Source organism: Schistocerca serialis, chromosome 2, assembly GCF_023864345.2.
Source record: "Schistocerca serialis cubense isolate TAMUIC-IGC-003099 chromosome 2, iqSchSeri2.2, whole genome shotgun sequence".
In the NCBI taxonomy this organism is placed as follows: domain Eukaryota; kingdom Metazoa; phylum Arthropoda; class Insecta; order Orthoptera; family Acrididae; genus Schistocerca; species Schistocerca serialis.
Genome location: NC_064639.1, coordinates 1,007,937,137 through 1,007,957,687, shown reverse-complemented (window position 1 = coordinate 1,007,957,687; position 20,551 = coordinate 1,007,937,137).

Below are 20,551 nucleotides of genomic sequence, written 5' to 3'. Positions count from 1 at the left end.
GGTCACCACACCCAACCCACGAAAAACACGCCCTTACCATAACATCGTCTCCTCCTTATTTAGCTGTAGGTACTACACGTTATGAAAGGTAAATTTCTCCAGGCTAACGGCAAACCCAAATCCTTTCATCGGACTGCCATAGGGTATAGCGTGTTTCATCACTACAAATTATTTGGTTCCAGTTATCTACTGTCCTCCAGTGACGCTTAGTATTCACCACAGTAATGAGTAGCTTTTTGGGAGTTGCTCGACCATTGTGTCTCAGTCTTTTAGCTCCCTACGCCCAGTCACTGCTAGCTGGACTGCTGGTAGCACTTTAGAACTCATGAATGACAGCTTCCGCAGGTTTCACACGGTTTTTACAATCGCCCTCCAGTGTTCCTCGGTCCTTGTACGTCGTTTTTTATACGACGTTTGCACGGACTTGGCTTAGCTGCGATAGCTCCTTCGCGTTTCTATTTCACAATAACATCGCAGACAGCCGATATGTACAAATTTCGAAGGGTTAAACGCTACTCATTAAATTTGTTACATCCAGTGTCTACGTTCGAAGTCATTGGGCCATGGTGATCGAAACCTTAAAACCCAAAATATACATGGTCTATTTGGGTTTCTGCTAGAGATTTAGGTGAGCATGTAAAGAGCTTAGCGGAAGTATTTGATAGGTTAAGGACAACTTGTCTCATGTTGAGTATTGAAAAACTCATTTGGCATGGTCACAAGTTAATTACGTTGGACACATTATTAGCTAAGATGGAGTGAGAACGGATACGCACCTCGTTTCAACTGTATGTGATTTTGCATTCCCATATACAGTAAAACTGTTCAATCATTCCTTGCCCCCACCCTCCCCCAGAGCGCTCACGACTCCTTTATAAGTGCATGGCTACCACAGGGCCCCAGCTTTTGCAGCACTATTTCCATTTTCTGTGCTGCAAGCCCACACTTCCATTATCTCTTTCTCCAAATGGTTCAATGGCTCTGAGCACTATGGGACTTAGCAGTTGAGTTCATCAGTCCCCTAGAATTTAGAACTACTTAAACCTAACTAACCTAAATACATCACACACATCCATGCCCGAGGCAGGATTCGAATCTGTGACCGTAGCGGTCGCGCGGTTCCAGACTCCGGCCGGCTATCTCTTTCTCCCTGCGCCTTTCAATCATATGGTCTTTCTGTTGTAGACCACATTTGGACTGGTACATGATTTAGGACCCTAGTATTTCATTTTACTTCTGACATTCTCTAAAGCTTTTGATTAATAAATACATCACCCTCATTGTTGGGTTTCACCTGCCACCATTTTCCGAAATTTTTCACGAGTACAGATTGTGCATGGAAGGTCACGCAATGTGATCTGCTCTACCTTTGTGCTTTTCCACCATAGCACCCTTCCTTTCCAATAAGGCAATACACTCAAAAAACGTAGCCATTGCTGAGACTGGGTGGTGACCATGGAGAGAGTGCCCATTCAGAGTGGATGTCACTGTGGCAGATGACTTGTATCGAAGCAGGTCAAGTTTTCTCCCGCTGGTGGTCATACAGACCCAGTAGCTTTTCATAAGGAAGGAACTTGTTCAATGCAGAGAGATATGACCCAAGAATGTTACCTTCCCAGGATACACATTGGGAGGAATCTCAGGCTGAGTTACAGGCAGAGAAATACTTCCCCTCTCCCCAATACCTGGTTTGCACAGGAACAGATAGGGAGTCTTTTTTGGCCACAAAGCCTTAATTTTTTGTAGAGACTATAGAGGACAAGTCTAGGGAAGCAGTGGCCATCTCTCAAATGATGAATGGGTCAGTTTTAATTAAAACAACATTCCATGCCCAGTCATGGTTGTTGCTTGTGTGTGGCAAGCAGGGTGAAATTCTGGTGACTGTCACCATTGTATAAACATGAATTCAAGGTGTCATTTTCCATCATGACCTTCTATTGCTATCTAATGATGAGCTATGTGCCAACTTTGATCTACAGGGTGTATACTTAGTCCATCATGTCCATAGGGGGCGAAAGGACAACAGGGTTGCTACCAGGGCCTCCATCTTGGCCTTTGAGGACGATTTATTGCCAGGAAAGGTCAATATGATGGTATATCGATGCGACATGAAACTGAATATTCCTGCCCCTCCCCCCCCCCCTCAATTCAGTACTTAAAATGAACGAAATTCAGGCACATGCCTTCACACTGTGATGCAAGCCCAACCTCTAAGGATTGTGGATGATTGGTGCATGTGAACATTGCTTGTGCTCCTCAACCAATTTGTGTCAACTGTGGAGAGTACCAATCTCCCTGCTCACCAGATGGCGCTGTCTTTCAGAAAGGGGGAAAAAAATAAGAATATAAGATTCTGGAAAGACTGATATACCAGGAGGCCAAGAAAAAGTATGAGTGGCTGCAATTGCACAAATAACACTATTGTACGGTAGAGATATGGCGATGTTGTCCTCTCTGCTGACAGGACTCTCCTCCATTATGCATCCTGCAGCGCGCCTTCAAGGCCACTTGACCATGCCTGCCCCACTGATGGTTGGGAGCTCTCCTACTGGTGCTTCCCCCACACCCATTTAGGGAGCAGTGGCTCCTCCCTATTGGGGACGCCGACCTCCATTCCTCAGCCAGAGACTTATCACCTGCATCCAGCTTCTCACGAAAGAAAGGGATCTCTCCAGACACTCCCCTCCAAGGTTTATGTGGCTCTGCAACTGGTTACCAGCCAGTGGCTGAGGGAGCCACAGGCTGCAGGTTGTAGAGCTTCACAACTTCCTTCACTCCCTGAAATTAATTCAGGGAGACTCTCAAAATCATCCAAACCCTATAAGGAAAGGAGAAACAAAAAGAAGTCTTCCAAGATGAAGGAAATTCTGGTGGTCCCCATTCCACCAATTCCCACATGTCCTGCTTTTGTGGCTGCAGCAGTGATCCTGGTGGCCCCCAAGACTGCATTTCGCACCACACAATGTTTCTCAGAACCTGTGTGTCTTGATACCACACCCTCTCAACCAATGGCATGAGGTGATCCCAGGACATAATCTGTCTCTTTGAGCCCTTTAACAATATACCGACAGCACGATGATCCAGTGTAATTACCACGGTTTTTCCCCCACCTGGCTGAGCTACGACATCTCTTAAGCCCCCCCCCCCCCCTGGCTTCTGCATTGCTCTTCAGTAAACTTGGTTCACAGCAACGCAGAACCCTGCCCTACAAGGCTGCCAGGGATATTTTAAGAATCATGTTTATTATGGTGGGTGTCGGGTGAAGTTTGCACATATGTTCTGATCTCTGTATATAGCGAACTTGTGTTTCTTCAGACAACTTTTAGACTGTGGTTGTTTGGGTAAGGGTATTTCATGATGTTACCTTCTGTAATGATCTCTCTCCTGATGGTGAAGTGCCTCAGAGCGTACTGTTTGCTTCTCCACTCGCACTGCCCCCCACTTTTCCTAATCTTGGAGGACTTCAATGCCCATAACCCTTTAGGGGGTGGAACCACGATCACTGGCCATCATAATGACATTGAAAATTTACTGGCAGACCTCGACCTCTGTCTCTTGAATACTGGTGCATCCACACGCTTCTATGTGGCATATGAAACTTATGCAGTCATTGATTTTTCTAGTTGCAGCCCTGGTCCTCTCCCATCCACCCACCGGAGGGTCCATGTTGACTTGGATGGTAGCAACCACTTCCCATTTTTCCTCCCTCAGCATCATTCCCCTGGGCGCCCCCCCCCCCCCCCCCGATGTGCTCTCCACAATGCTGACTGGGACGCTTTCACCTTCAATGTCGTTGTGAGCTTCTTGCTAAATGGAAGCATCGTCGAGGCTGTCCAGAATCCAACAGCAGCCATTCTGTTGCCAGCCTACTTAGCGATCCCCTGTTCTTCAGGATCCATCATTGGAAGGTAGTCCTTTGGTGGACCTCGGAAATCGCCCAGGCTATTAGAGATCATAGGCGGGCTCTCCAGTGCCATAAGAGGCATCCATCAACCGAACACCTCATTGGCTTTAAACGGCTCCATGCTTGGATTCACCACTTAATAAAACGATGAAAGCAAAAATTCTGGGAATGGTATGTTTCCACCACTGGTCCACATATGCCTCCTTCACAGGTTGAGGCGAAGATTAGATGCCTCTATGAATACCAGTCCTCGACAGGTGTACCTGGTGTTTCCCTCAGTGATGCTATTTTCACTGACGCAGAAGCCCTAGCCGAACATTTTGCTCAGCATTATGCTCAGCAACTTCTGACTCTGTCTCAGGATGTTTTCGCCAAGGCAGTTCTACTGCTGATAATTTGGTTTGCTTGGAGTCTGCCATCTGGACAGCTTTCGACCAGTACAGCACGTTATTGCTGTCTTCTTCGACCTACAAAAGGCTTAAGACATCACAAGGTGATACCAAATCCCCACTACCTTAAATGAGTGGGTTCTCGGGTTCTTGCTTCCAATTTTTGTCTGTCGTCCTTCCGAATGCGAGTCCAGTGTGCTAACCACTGCGCCACCTCGCTCGGTCATACAGAAGAGAATGGTGTCCCGCAGGTTTCGTATTAAGTATCTCTCTCGTCTTACTGGCCATCAACAATCCAGCAGCAGCTGTGCGGTCTTCAGTATCACATTCATTGTATGCCAACGATTGTTGTTTTTACTACTGCTCCTCTAGTGGGGGTTGCTAAACGCCGGCTGCAGGGCATCATTCTAAAGGCAGTTTCCCAACCCGAAGACAAGCGCCATGCACTTCTGTCGCCGTCATAATGTTCACCTACAACCAGAACCTCACCTCGACGACTAATTACTCAAGGCAGTGGAGACTTGTTACTGTTTGGAACTGATCTTCAGCACCCAACTGAAGAGGCTTCCCCATCTTCGCCAAGTTAATCAAACGTGCTGGCTGCACTTTAATACGCTATACTGTCTCAGCTGGGGTGGAGACCGCACTACTCTTCTGCAGCTTTAAAAATCCCTGCTCCTGTCCCGTCTTGATCGTGAGAGTCTCGCATATGATTCGGAATTTCCCCCAGCATTGTGATCACTGGACCCAATACACCACTGAGGAGTCAGAATTGCAACAGAAGCCTTTCAGACTAGCCCTGTGAACACCATGCTCGCAGAGGCTGAGGTCCCTACTCTACGGATCAGCTGGCGACAACAGCCACTCTATAATGCTATACATGTTCACAGCTCCCTGAAGCATCCAAACTACTCTTCTTTTTGCTTGTAGGAAGGTCCACCTCCCACAACAGACGGCCAGAAGTGGCGTCACAATTGCAGTCAGACTACAGTGTCTCTGCTCTAATTCAACTTCCTGTACTGTCACTTCTCGTAAGGGAGCAACCGTGTATACCCCCATGGCGTGTACCCCAACGTCAGATCTGTCTCGATTTATCTTTGGACCGAAGTATTCAGTTGACCCCATGGTGTTTCGCCACCTGTTCCTGGCTGGCAAAACTGGAAAGCCCGGATTTACCTTTTGTTTCCTTTGTCTGAGGTTTATTCCTAGTCCGATACTTACAGGATGAAGGGACTGGCGACCTCGCAGTTTCTTCCCTTTAACTCCAACAGCCAATCAACCAACAATCATTTCTTGAAATAGCAAATTATTATCGAAATTTCATCAAAAGGTTTGCACAAATTACTTAACCACTGTGTTGTACACGCTTGGGCCGGCTCTTACTTCCTGACAGCCCGTGTTGACGAGCACATTGTTGCACGGGGGCACTATGGCAACGAGGCGGAGTTGTTGACCAGGCTGATAAAAATCTGCGGTTTGGTGTTAAGTACAACATTGTATGTAGAGCCCTAACGTTGGTGCTCGTTGTTTCTGGTTATTGCATTGGCCATAGTCTTCACAATTCTCTGTTATTCCAATCTCGTATAGCGCGCGGAAAGAACGAACGGTTTCCAAAACGGTGAAACTTGGAGTGTGGAACATTGAAACGTCTGTGTGGTGTGTTGTCGCCTGGTCAGACTGTTCCCGAGTGTGCAGGGCGTTGTTAGATCAGTTGTCTTGGCTGTAATTGGTACTGGTTTTATTGAGTTGATTTTAAAGGTTTTTATATTGTTGCTTTTCGTCTTTTGTGGCAGTTGTTATTGCGGAGCACGTTTGTGTGAAGTTGGGCGCTTCGATTGTATAGAATTGTGTAGTTTCCACTGTAGTTCGTTATTTTGATTAAGGGTGCTTGATCGAAGTACTGATGTGGATAAGGTCGCACTGTCGTACTTGACTTGTTCTGCATAGTGCCTTAGGGTCAGTTGTGCTAAAACCTGTCCGGTGTTTGCCCTTGCTTGAGCGGCCACATGCGGTTTTACTTAAGTTTATCGGTATCTATAGCCGATTTTGTGACTCTCTGGGCGTACTGCGGAGCCTGTGTGGCAGTAGCTTATTTGTATTTGAGCAGAGTATTCATGAGCTTGGCCAGCCTTAAGCCTTTTTTAAACTATACAAAAGTTTTAAAAATTCTGTTGCTAAAGGTTTAGCTCTGCTTCTTCTGCCATTTGTTTGTTTGATAAAATTAAGGTCTGGTGTTTAAGTTCACTGCCACCCGTGAGGTCTGTGATACACAAACACATAATAGTGTTAAGTTGTTGGGTTCCGGCTGTTGGCATCGCAACCCAGAGGCTTTAAAGGGCATTCTCTTGCTATTTAAAGGAGGGTAGGTTGAATAATATCTGTCTGGTTATTGAACTTTAAACACTTATATTTATGTAAAGGAAACTAAGTTTTGTTGTTGTTGTTGTCGTTGTTGGCTCCATATATTTCGTCTCTGCTAACACACTTGCAGGACAAAAGTAGTGAGTGAGATGTAGTTTCAGGGGTCCTGCCGCAGGGTGTTGAAGTTTCGGCTAGGGGAAAGTCTCACCAGCCGCTCCTGCGGGATGCCTCCCTGAGACTCGACCGAGATTCAGAATTCCGCCAGCATGCTCGAGAGGGCGCCTTCCATCTTTCCATCATCCAGAGGGTGTCCGGCGCCGGCCATCCTGGAGAAATTGGGCATTTTATTATTTGGAACTGTATAAAGAAGTAAAGAGATTTCATTTGGTTCAGCCTCGTCAATTAATACTCAGTTCTTCACTTCCATCGAAACTGTGTTCATGAGAAAGAAGAGAGAACGATGAGACGCTCGTGGAAAACTTTTGAAAACAATATTTGAGACTGCCGATAACGAAGGCATAGGGAATTTAAATAATACGCTAGGGATGATAACAGGAATTAGCCAGGAACACAGGAACAACTGTAAGTTGGCATTCGACACTGATCACAAATATGGAACCTTGCAGGTCTCCGGGCGAATAAACCATGTCTGTTCAGTCGTTCGTAGACTGTGTGTCTGGAGACAACTGTTCCAGTGGCTGCGGTAAGGTTCCAAGCAAGGCTACCTGCAGTACTCCGCGGCCGTCTGCGGCCACTGATGGTGACATATCGGTCTTTTTTCTTATGGTGTTGTACACTGTGGACGTCCCTCACTGTAAAGCGTGGACACGCTTCCTGTCTGCTGGAATCGTTGTCATAATCTTAAGATCACACTTTGTGGCACATGGAGGGCCTATGCTATGACCTGCTGTGTTTGACCAGCCTCCAATCGCCCTAGTATTCTACCCCACATAACGCCATCAGTATGTGTTCTTTGAGCCACTTTCAACACGCAGTTCCCATTAGCACGTCTGAAAACTTCTGCACGCTTACTCGCTGCACCGTTCTCTGACATGCACCAACACACCTCTGCGTATGTGGACTGCTGCCAGCGCCACCGTGCGACGACCGCAGGTCAGATCCACCGCATGGTCATACCCCGAGGTGATTTAAACCCACAAACCGCCCACCAGAGCGTTGTTCCACCATGCATCAGCATTATCCTTAGTTTATGAGCATGAGTGTATATTAATGACACAGGAGACGACATGAGTATCTGTCTTAGATTGTTTTCGGATGTTGCTGTCATTTACCGTCTTGTAAAGTCATCAGATGACCAAAACGAATTGCAAAACGATTTAGATCTATATGGTGCGAAAAGTGGCAATTAGAAGGTGCAACAAGTCTACTAAAGAGACTGCTTACACTACGCTTGTCCGCTATGTTCTGAGTACTATATTCTGATATTGCTGTGCGGTGTGGGATCCGTATCAGGTGGGACTGACGGATGACATCGAAAAATTTCAAAGAAGGGCAGCTCGTTTTGTATTATCGCGAAATAGGGGAGATAGTGCCACAGACATTATACGTGAATTAGAGAGGCAATCACTAAAATAAAGGCTTTTTCGTTGGGATGGGATCTGCACATGAAATTTCAATCACCAATTTCCTCCTCCGACTGCAAAAAATTCTGTTGGCAACCACTTACATTGGGACAAATGATCATCACGATAAAAGAAGAGAAATCAGGCCTCGCACAGAAAAATTTAAGTGCTCGCAATTCCCGCGCGCCGTACAAGAGTGGAATGGTAGGGAGACTGCTTGAAGGTGGTTCATTGAACCTTCTGCCAGGTACTTTATCGTGAATAGCAGAGAAATCACCTAGATGTATTGACTTGCCCAATTTGTGTAGCTCTTTTTTCGAGTAAATCATCCAATTTTGCTGAAATTATGATCATGTGTTTGCCTGTACATCACATCTACCAATTTCGGCGCCATTCCGAAGATTGGTTCCCGGTGTGTGTATTTTTTTTCGTAAGAGTGTAACTGTTATAGGTAAGCACCACGTAATTCCCTATCTAATTTTTAAACAATCCAACAAGTATTCACAATAAATTCATCCAGAATTTTGGACTGGAGAAACATAAAATCTTAAGTCTTGTGATAATATAAGACAACTAGGGTTTAACAGAGGTCTTCAAACCTTCATCAAGTTGTCTTCGATTCTTGGCTTTCCTTGGCGGTCGGTTCCTTTGTAATACTGCAATCGCCATGCATCCTTTTACGGCTAGTTACTGGATTCTCTAGCGAAGAATTACTGCATGACGGTTTGTTACTTTTCCTAAAATATTTATCAGAAAGATTAATTCAAAATTTATTTCCCACTTGGCGCTCAACAACATTTTTTCTCACGTCGTCCTAACCTGATAACTTGGTAGAGGATACAGCAAAAACGTATGGACAGTCTAAATACTTGGACCGTCATACATTGAGATGAGCAAATGCTCTAGTCTCAAGTTCTATATGAAACAGCTTTAATTTGCTACGAAAGCTAAATACACTCTGCGCTAAATCGTTAATAAGCTTTTAACTCCCTTTTAATAGCCTGTTTAAGATCTGAAAATGGTGAACAACATCTGTAATGAAAGCAATGTCTTCAAAATCCCTGGGCATCATCATGCAGAAGGAATGATTTCTATTTTTCTTGTAGAAATTGTTTGTTGTGTACAGTACCTGGAAAAATCTGCCTAGAACATTGTCGACTACCAGCCACCTCACTTACCAATACCAAGATACATTAGAACTCTCGTCATTGTAAATTTCTGCTGTAAAGGATATTAAATGTCCATGTGTTTTGGTCTTTGAGACGATGTAATTGACAATTTTTTGAAACTACTTGAATAACACGTAGCTACTGAAAATATCTGTTGCGTTAGAGCATGCAACGTGTACGAAAAGGTAGTTATTGCTGTAATCTCCCCCCTCCATTATACATCCATCTATTGTCCACATTAAACAATGTCTGGTCCAAGTAATTAATAAGCAAAATCTTTTATGAAGATTTGAGAGGAGCGAAGATTACAATAAACTTTCTAGTTTAGTTAGCTTGTCATGTTGAGATGGCTCTTCTTATCTAGGGGTCAAGCTGAAAATATTTGGTCTATAGTTGATCTGTTCCTCCGAAAACCGGCTTGGTAATCCCCCACAATTTCATCTGCATATAGTGTAAGCCTGCTTAGCAGAATATTAGAGAAAATTTTGGAACATACTGGTAATAGCGATATCCCTCTATAATTACTACAATACATTTTGTCATCTTTCTTAAAAATTGGGATCAGAATCGACTCCTGCCACTCTTCAGGTATCATCTCTGAGTTCCATACTGTAGTTATCACTTTGTGAACTACTTCCACCAATTTCTGTCCCCCATTTTTAACTAATTCTGCCGTTATGCAATCTGATCATGGTGCTTTATGGTTTTTCAATTTGTTGTACCTGAAGCAAACCAAATTTCCATTTAATGAGCCTCATTCGAGCTGCCATTTTGCTTCACTTCAGTACTGTATTCTTCATTCACAAATATCACGACTGCAATGATGCGACTAACACTACACTATCTCTAAGCAAGAGGAAGAAAATAAATAACGTTTGTCACATAACCTTTTGGGGTCACTACGAGTACTTCGAATAACGACAGTCTCCATATTAGATCATCGCACTAAACAATACCCCAGTCTACATACATGAATACAGTAGCGACAGTCACTAATTCCCGTGAGCAGGGAAGTATCAGAGATAACGACTAAATTAAGAGTACCTAATGTTTTTGTTACGTAAAGCCGCAAAGCCTCTGTTTTGGAACTTAAGCATTGATATCTCAATATTATACATCTAAAACCATATCGTAAGTCACCTTACGCGAAGTAGCACTGCCTTTTCTTCTCATTTCTTTGCAGTCGTGAAGAAATAAATCGTAGTACTCAAAAAGCAAATATGTACTATTATACATTGCTTTACACAATACGACGTAAAGTTATTCAACCAAATTCAAATATAATTCAAAGAAACTCTTATCATATCCATTCTACCGAACGTTTATGACATTTGAACGTTAACAAAAAGCAGCAGATACGAAAATAAAAATCTACGAAAAGCTATTTCTAAGGAAGTCATTTCATACAGAATGGAGAAAGTTAAGAAACACAGAAGTCTACGATTAATACGGAGACCCGGAATCGAAACATAAATCAACAGACGCGGGTGAATTCGACTTGGTGCCCTTGAAGAAAGGAAAATTCACAAAATATGTACAGAACACTCTCAAGAACGAAGAACTCTCAGGAAACGTAGACTACATTAGTTTCATATCAGAGGAGACATCGTACGCATAAGATACTGCGAAATCACTATCTGGCACAGTGTTTTGTTACGTACCTTGGTACTGGCATGGGTATTCCCCTGCCTTTCTCCAACATGTGAACTGATTAAAGCATGATCGTACGAGAGTGCTCTGCGGTTTAATTTGGTGTAAGACATGGCATGAAAATTGACATTTTTCACATATGAAGGGGACCGCTAGAGGTGAACATGGCGTTTCTTTCAATAGGATTCTATTATTCGGTTCTGACGTTATTAAGGTAGAAATATTCAAAAATAAAAAAGGGTGTTTCGAAAAGACTAACATGATTTTGGATGGCAAGGAAACTGCTGTGTGAATGGGCGTGGCCTAGAGTTTCAGAAAATGGCCGTTAATATCAGGCAATACGTCTTCTCAGTTTGCGGTCAGTCAGGAGTAAGTGGGCGTCCGCTCAACAGAAAGCGGTTTGTGTGCTACAATTTGCAAAGATTGAGTTGTAATTTCGGTCCAGCGAGTTTTTGTTGGCGTTTTGGCACCGATCCGCCTGCATCGAAAAACATTACTCGTTGGCATCGCCAATTTGAAGAGACAGGATGCTTGTGCGAAGGTAAGAGTCCAGATGAAACTCGCGTTTCTGATGACGTGGTGGAAAGAATTCGGCAAACGTTTGAGCGGAGTTCACGAAAGTCTATTCTCCGCGCAAGCCATGCCTCATTCGATTATGTGGCGAGTGTTAAGGTGTCGTTTGGTCTATAAACCATACAAACTACAATTACCTCAAGCTCTCTGTACTGGTGATAAAAGGAAACCAGTTGATTGCAGCAGTGCTCTACTCGAGGACATGAAAGATGATAAATTTTTACCACACTTAATTTCCAATGATCAAGCTACGTTTCATGTTAGCGGTAAAATAATCCGACATAACGTGCGCATGTGAGGACTCCAAAAGCCTCATGAGTCACGACGTTATTGAGCATGAAAAGACTCACCTAAAGTGAACGCTTTTTGTGCCATTTCCTACGAAAAAGTGTACGATATATTCTTTTTTGAAGAAACCACAGTGGCTGGAATGCTGCAGAATTGGCTTTTTCCATAACTTCAGGAGGACACTGATGACTTCGTTTTCCAACAGAATGAAGCTCCACCATGTAAGATGTTGTGGCCTTCTGACCTTCATTGCTTACATATTCCGCCCTCACAATCATATTCCGCACATCAAGACGCTTCATTCGAACCCAAACTCGATATGACAAAGTCAATGTTGTACGAATTCATGTAAACGGTACGCAAATAACAAGTGTCCACCGGGCTTGAGATGCTGAAGGCTGGTGTACACACACACATTCAAGACTCGACGGCCACAAGAGCTTTTAGTTCGGGAGAGGTGGACCGCACGCCGAGAGGCCAGTCCCTTCAGAGGACGATTCAGCCTATCTACGTCGGACGGCTACCGCCTGTGGAGTGGACAGCGTTTGCCCGAGTGAAAGGGGAGAACGACCCCATGTTCGGCTTAAAAGCAAATTCCGCTACATTGTGTCAGAGCGCCCAGATTACACATTCTTTACAAAAATAGAGGTTTTCACAGGGCGACAGCATATACCAAACGCCGATGCTACAGATTTCCGGATTGGTCATCTTAAACGAAACGTCATTCTCCCGTTTTAGAAGAGCAATGCTGATTGGCAGATGGTATTCCCGACGCTTTGAGCTGAAGGAGTAATGGAAGAGACTAAAAGATATACTCCTTCACGTCTGGCGTGGAGAGGGGCCGTTCCATTGTCGCTCTTGGAGTGAGAACATGTAACGAGAGCGTGTGCGCTCGTACGTGTACTCAAAGAGCGAGGAACAAGTCTCACCTCAGTACTTCACTGGGAGAGCACCTCTGTCGAGGGTGAATCAGAGTGCGACCCTATATTGAGTGTTTGCGATTAAATGTTGTTCACTGTGTTGGCCGCCACACTTATTGTGCGGTGTGAATGGACCAAGTTATAGTTGAATGCCTGTGAGCGAATTTTTGAGTGGCATCATGGTGGACTGGTTATCTGACCAGCATACCACGCCAATAGACTAGGGGCGAACAGGAGTCCTTGACTTCATCAAGGCATAGGGAGAGTTTGATTGGCAAAGGTCAATCCAGATAGAATGAGAGTTATCTTATTTGTCAGCAGCGAGCAGGGCAGACAGCAGTCATCGCAGCTTACGGTATTGTGCGCTACAGCTCTTGCGAGCCCCATATTTCCTCCACAACAGTACACTTCACTGCATTTCACACGCGACAGCCTCGACTGTACCTAGCAACATTCTAATGGATAACTATTCAAGTTGAGTAGGCGTGGCTCTCAGCCATTCTGCCAAGTCAATAACAATCTTAAACTTTGTATAGAAATTTCATTAGCGAATCCTATCCTTAAGAGGTAACTTCACATTCCGAAAAGAACCCGGAAATAACTTGTTAAGTTCATAACTAAAAGTGTCATTGTGATTTCTCAGAATTTTTGCAAAATAAAAATAATAATTTTCGTTAGTTTCATGTTTCTCTTACACTAACTAGCACTACTCCAGTACCCAAGTATCCCACTGGTTACGTAAGAAATTTTGTGAATTTTTGTGTCATTTGCTTACAGCGGACGACTTCAGAAGATATTTATTGCTGAAAGTTTTTCAGGCATTTCTCTTTAGAAAGTTAGGAGCGTCTGTCTGACTTCTGTAGTAGTGTGGGGGTGGAAATTGTATCTTGCAGGAGGCACAGGGTATAGGGTACATCTCAGATTAATCCGTTGCGCAGAATGACAGAATAGCACCCACACGCTCACAACCACATTAGTCCAAGAACGTGCGTCAGTTTCTCCACGAAACTCTGCCTCAACGCTCGACAGGTCGCATGAGACCCCGTGACATTGCCCTGCATTCTTGGCCTCAAGATAGTCAGACATGACCCTAAGCGTTTTTTTCCTGTGGGAGTATGTGAAGCAAAGTGTGTTCATTTCCTCTTTACTTCGTGAAGTAGAAGAAGTGAAGAACAGAATAATAGCCGCCATAATTTTTGTAAAAGCAGATACATTGTGTAGATTTGATGGCGAATTAGCTATCGTCTAGATGTTGTTCGTGCTGTTGCTGGTGGAAACAAAGAGCATTTGCAATCGGATAGCCAAAAATTTAAGAATTTTTAAATATTTTGCAATATAGTCCATGTCTGTAGTATGCTTTTATCAGTACATATGGAGTTTTGAAATCAGGTCATCCTTTCTGCAACACACTGTATAATGTTTGACTATTTTCTAGACACACATTGAAAGATATTATATGAAATGAAGTCTAAAAATATTGTCTTCTTACGTAAATTAGAAAACAATTCGAGTTTAAAGAAAAAAGATTATAATAAATGTTGTGAAACACGACACATTTAGAGAAAGCATAACGTGAAAAATTCACGGACAAACGTAATACGCTGTAAAATTCATGTTTTAATAACCCTCAACAACGCACTTCTTAAGGCTATAAAATTGTGCGGTACTACAAAAGAGAATTGTGTTACATCTAGAAAGAGAAACGGACCTGAAACAAGTTAGGGAAAGGAATCGCAACACCTATTAGTGCTAATAAACATAACGAACCAAAAAAACTGTGACGAACCCAAATCAAGATGAGTGTTAAATTCTTTCAAGACATACTATGCAGAGGACAAAGAGACCAAGACATGTGTGAAAGAAACAAAGCTCTCTTATCAGAGGCACCAAAAAGTGTCATATTAAAGACAAAAAATATTGCCTTAGTTAAAAACAAGATTTCGTTAATAGGTGCGTGTATGTAAGATACACTCCATGAAAATAAACAGAAGCACAGTAACAAGAGAACTATATTTAAAATGCAACATAATTCATGAACTACTCATGGACAACAAAAGTCGAGGGAAGCTATTTTTCGGTGGGTAAATGTTCTTTCGCCCGTACTCGTTGGTTTTTCCGCTCGACAACACTCTTTATAGAGTACTGATGCCTGAAAAATTTAATTGATTTTACAATAGAGGACCCAGCGGCTTTCAGCGCCAGTAATGAACTTCGATCAGAGGCGCCCAGCAATTAATTCTCGCGCGGCGGGCCACAGAATTGGTGTTCGACTGTTGTTTTATCAAGTGCGGGCATTACTGCAAGCTTACGGTAAGAGTAATGGAACGATTCGTCCATCAGTAATGCAGTTCATGACATTTCAAGTGCAGATAGGCTGCACTAATCAGTATGTTAAGCTTACGAATGGCGTCCAGTAGGATTTTGTCAAGGATCAGCGGGAAATGAACATAAATGCATATCGGGTGACTGTTTTACGGAGAAACGCTGCAGGGGTAGTTAATCAGCACTCTTGCCTCTCTGACTGTTTATACAGAATAACGCTCGGATTTTCTGTTAGCCTTCTCGTATGTCAACAAATTTGGTCTCGCGATCCATTCCCAGCCGCATAAATAGGTCCCAGCTGATTGTGTGCCTAATTGACGAACGCCATTGAATGCGTTTGTATGTGTGTGCGTGTGTGAGTGTGGCTGAGCGCGTTATATTACAGAGACAGATGCGAGCCGTACCATTAATTCATATAGATATGGCAACACATCTGTACTGAAGTTCGTTATTTGTATGTTTCTCTCTGATCACTAAAATCAAATTCAAAATTTTTAAAATTTGTATACTGAATTCATGCCCGGTACTCAATCGTTACCAGGAAGCGATCTCTGGAAATGAAAACAGAACAATTATTTCAATCACGAATCTGATCAACATTTTCTGATTACATTTTTTTCAAGCGCGTGTTTTATTTGTACCGCAATTTAGAGTTAATTCGTCAGCTGCGACATTCTTTTTCCACTCAGCCATTGCTTATTTGTATTCTGTTATGATCCTTCTACCCTGTTCATCTCACCGATAAACGTAGAGTGCTCTGTGACCTATAATAGAAGCCCCTGCCATAACACACTGGATTCGCATTGGATAGTAAAGGGATTTACTCGTAATTCCCCTTCGGGCAGATTAGTCTTAGGGTTTCCGTCGTTTTCCTAAATCGGTTAAGGAAAATATCGGGTTAGTTCCTCTAAAACGGACACGGGCGTTTTTCTTCGCTGCCCTTGACCCGTTCCTTATCGGCGGGACGTGAAACCCTGATTTTTCTTCCTCCTTCTTTCGTTCAAGCCTACAGGAACCACGCAGGGACGACTCAGAACACGTCCCAGTTTGTCACTAGGATTGTCTTCGTTCGTTGTGTCTAATACTAATACGTTTAGATTAACATTTTACACTGAATACTCATATTTATGTAGAATCTCTCGCACAGTGAATAACCTAACGTGGCTGACAAAAATAAAAATAAGAAACAGAGGTCACACCTCTTCACAGAAAGAGTAAAAGGTCGAATGCGCGGAAGTACAGACGGATATCACTGAGCTTCACCTGTTTTAGAATCCTGTGTTATATTGCTAGTTCGGACATTATCACCTTCCTGGATTCTCCCATAGAGCCAGCACGGATTTACGAAAATCTCAGCTAGTTGAGCAATTCTATCCACCCCATGTCGTATCTGGTACAGAAACCTTGGTTAGTACATCGAAAGAAAACGTTCTTGGTTGCAGGAGAAACAATACTTTTATTGACGCGTTTCGCCCTTCTAGGGCATCATCACAAAGTCTATAAGAAAAAGAAAACGGTATTTATCAAGGTATGGTCCTATCTTGCAGAGCTATACTGTAAAATAAAACAGTATAGCTCTGCAAGATTTCTAGATAACTGAGTTTGAAGTACAGCAAAATTTGCATTCATTAAAGCTATTGGGGGGGGGGGGGCGGCACTGTGTATATCTACAGGACAAAGAACGGAGTGATTCAGGTGCTGAGAACTACGGTGCGAAAAAAATCACACAACGAAAATTTACACGCGCTGCAAACCATTCAGTAGCAAAAGCATCGCTGGCGTAGGACTACACTGACAGATTTTGAAATCACGTAACACAATCTGTACACTAGGCAATAACTTGTCCCCATCAGACTTACATGTTCGCACGCAAATCACATACTGTTCTCACTGCTGGTTGAACAGGTAACCTACTCCTAAGTGGCACACATCCTTAAAATTACTTCAAACGTAGTGTGAGGAATTTACACAATTGTCTATACTTTTTTAAAATCTTTATTTTTAAATTAATATGCTTATAGCACCTTTACGTAAGTACCATCTATATAGGGCAAGTAGTGCTGCCAAATCCCTAGGCCCCCGCGGCCATCAGCCAGAAGCTAAGTAACCCGTAGCTAAAAATAATAGATATGATCCTGAAATAGTAGGTAAGTTATTTAACGAAAAAAAGTGGCCAGAACAAATAAAGTAGTGGACAACCCTGCAACCTCGAAGAAAAGGTTCATTGTATTTTCTTTCCTGGGGAACGTCTCGTATCAACTAGAGAAACTCTTCAAAAATAGTAATGTTAGAGTAGTATTCACGACCCACAATAAAACCCAACACAGCCACATATACAGCGAATAGATGTACAGCGAAAGATATACTGCCTCTGCCGAGTATAAATTGCGATGTTATGGATGCCTAAAGGCCTACGTAAGACAAACAGGGAGAATGCTCAAAACTAGATTTAACGAACATATGCTCACTAAGAAGGATACAGTCAAGCGACCTTCTGCGTTTACAGAATACTTAAAAGAAAGCCGGCACTAGCCACCAACGTTAATGTCTTCAGATCCTGCACCATGCTCCAAAAAACAAAGAGTTAAACCTCCTTGAGGAAACTGAAATAGCAAAGCACTTGCATACATATAAAGAGTTCCTCCTTAACGATCAGCTTATTATCGGACATAAAACCTATAACATCTCCATACTATCAGTTTTTAAATTGTTTATCTGAGTAGTATCCTGTTCAAGTAGACATACTAAGCACTGTACCCGTAACTTAAGAAATATGCAGAATCAATTTTGCAAATGTTTTTAACCATGTGTATGCTGCTGAGTAACACCTCTCCTTATGTGTTGTAGCTAGTGAGAACTCTACGCAAGACAACTGTAGTAGCTTAACTATGAAGTAGTTTACCGCACTCTATTTAATTGCATTAGCCCTATAATTCTATTGTAATCGCTTGACTGATTACACTGCTGCTGGAACACACTGTAAGAGTACAAATATCGATCCTATACGGGAAGGATCGGATCTCCCTTACGCTCCTTTGCTGTAATGCCGTGACGTTGCTGACGGTGATGTTCCATCCTTCTAGAAGGAAGAAACAGGCGCCTGGAGATCTTTCGGCGCGAAGGAATAAGTCAGTCGAGCCTGAGCGAGCCTGCAGGGCAGGTCCCGGGAGCTCTTGCTCCGCGCATCACGTGTTAAAAGTGAATTAGTTTTGTGATATTGCAGAATATTGTCAGTCGAGCCGGAGCATGCTTGCAGAGGAGATCCCGAGCGTATAAAAGTGAAATATTTTGTAGAAGAAATATTGAAAGTCGTACCAGAGTTAGGACGCTAGTAGGACGCGTATGCGTGCGAGCAGAGTGAGAATTTTGAAGCTCAGAATTAAATTTAATATCGGGAGAATTGTTAGGTATTGAAAAGGCACACAAGTAAAAATAAAAGCATCTTCAATAACTTCAACGCTCGGCAGTGAAGACACCGGGCGCACTATCTTCTGACTAATGAATAATCCAGTTGTTGCCAGTACAGGGAGGCACTAATTAATGTAACAAACAATTAATAAAAAAACAGCGCCTCAGCATCTAAACATTCCCTGATAACATAAATATTAAACTTCACAACCAGAACATAAGGTATAAATATAATAAACAAATGGCAGATAAAAGAATGCAGAATTAGTAAGGTGGAGCCTCCAGCAATTTGATCGGGCACTCACTACCGAGTGAAACCCAGTTTTACAGGTTTAAATTCGTATTTCGAGCGAAAGGTTCATTCGCCAAAGCGGTGGAGGAACGAACTACAAAACTTAACGACATGACAGTGGCAGCAGCGTACTACGCTGCTCTGCAGCCTACAGATAAAGTTAAAAAAACATAATGAGGAGATATAAGAATAAAAAGAGGTGATAAAACGGTGACTGTTTAAAACTGGTACATGGCGAAGAAGCTGTGAAGAAAACATAAAAAACAAATAGGTCAGTGATTATGATTAAAAACACATAGGAAATAGACAGGCGCAATTAAAAAAACACAGCGACAGACTGGTTTCTGTTCGCAACAGTTTAAAAAGGGGACGCACAACACTGAACACTCACGGAAAACGCTGCACTGTAGAGTACGAAGGCATATGGGTATGGGGCGGGGGAACCCGGACAGATGAGGGGGGAAAGGGGGGAAACCTATGGAGGGAAAGGACATAGAAAAAGGGGGGAGCAGGGTGGACGCGAGAAAGGAGTTGTGAAGACAGTGGAGGCGAAAGAAAACGAACTTGGGGGGAGTGAATGGAGTCAAGGAGAGGGTAGGTGGAGAAAAAACAGGATGGAAGGGGGGGAGAGGGAGCCTGGGAAAAGGACAGATGGAGAGGGAAGAGAGTGATAAATGGAGGGAGAGAGGGCATCATCCGGGAGGGAGAGTTGATGAAAGCCACCTCGGGAGATGAAGGGTGTAGAGGTGGAGTGTAGGGGGACACAACGGTGAAGGTGCAGAAGCGGGCGAGGGTTGGAGAGGGGAGGAGCATCCCGGGGATGAGGGGGATCAAGTCAGTGGGAGGTGTAGAGGACGCAGATACATTCGAGGAAAAGGAGCAGATGGGGGAAAGGAATCAGGTCATAGAGTATCCGCGTGGGGGACGGGAGGCATATACAGAAGGCAAGATGAAGTGCATGGCGCCTGAGGATCTGGAGGGACTTATAGTATTTGGGGAGGGGGGGGAGTGGATATCCAGGCAGGGCTGGCATAACAGAGGATAGGACAGATTTGTATGTATGGAGGATGGTAGAGGTGCTCAACCCCTATGTCTTGCCAGAGAGGAGTTTAAGGAGATGGAGGTGGTTGTAGGCTTTGGATTGGATAGAGTGGAGATGAGGGATCCAGTTGAGGTGATGGCCAAGTGAGTCCAAGGTAGGTGAGGGTGGAGGGAGAGGCGGAGAGGACGAGCGCAGATGGTAAGGGAAAAATCAAGGAGCTGGAAGGAGCGAGTGGTACGGTCTACGAGGATTGCCTGGATCTTACAAGGATTGATTTTGAGGAGCCACTGGTTACACCATGTGGCAAAAAGGTCAAGGTGATTCTGGAGAAGGCGTTGGTACAGTTGAAGGGTAGGAGCGAGGGCAAGGAAGGCGGTGTCATCGGCATACTGCAGGAGGGGGACCGGAGGGGGGCGGGGGAGGGGGGTTAGGGCATGTCTGCCGTGTAGGAGAAGGGAGAGGACAGAGTCCTGGGGCAAACCTGCAGAGGGGTAGAAGGTGCGGGAATCAGCGTTATGGATGGTAACGTAGGAGGGGCGGCGGGAGAGGAAGGAGGAAATCAGACGGACATAGTTGATAGGAAGGGCGTAGGTCTAGAGTTTAAACAGGAGACCGGGATGCAGTACACGGTCGTAGGCCTTTTCGAGCTC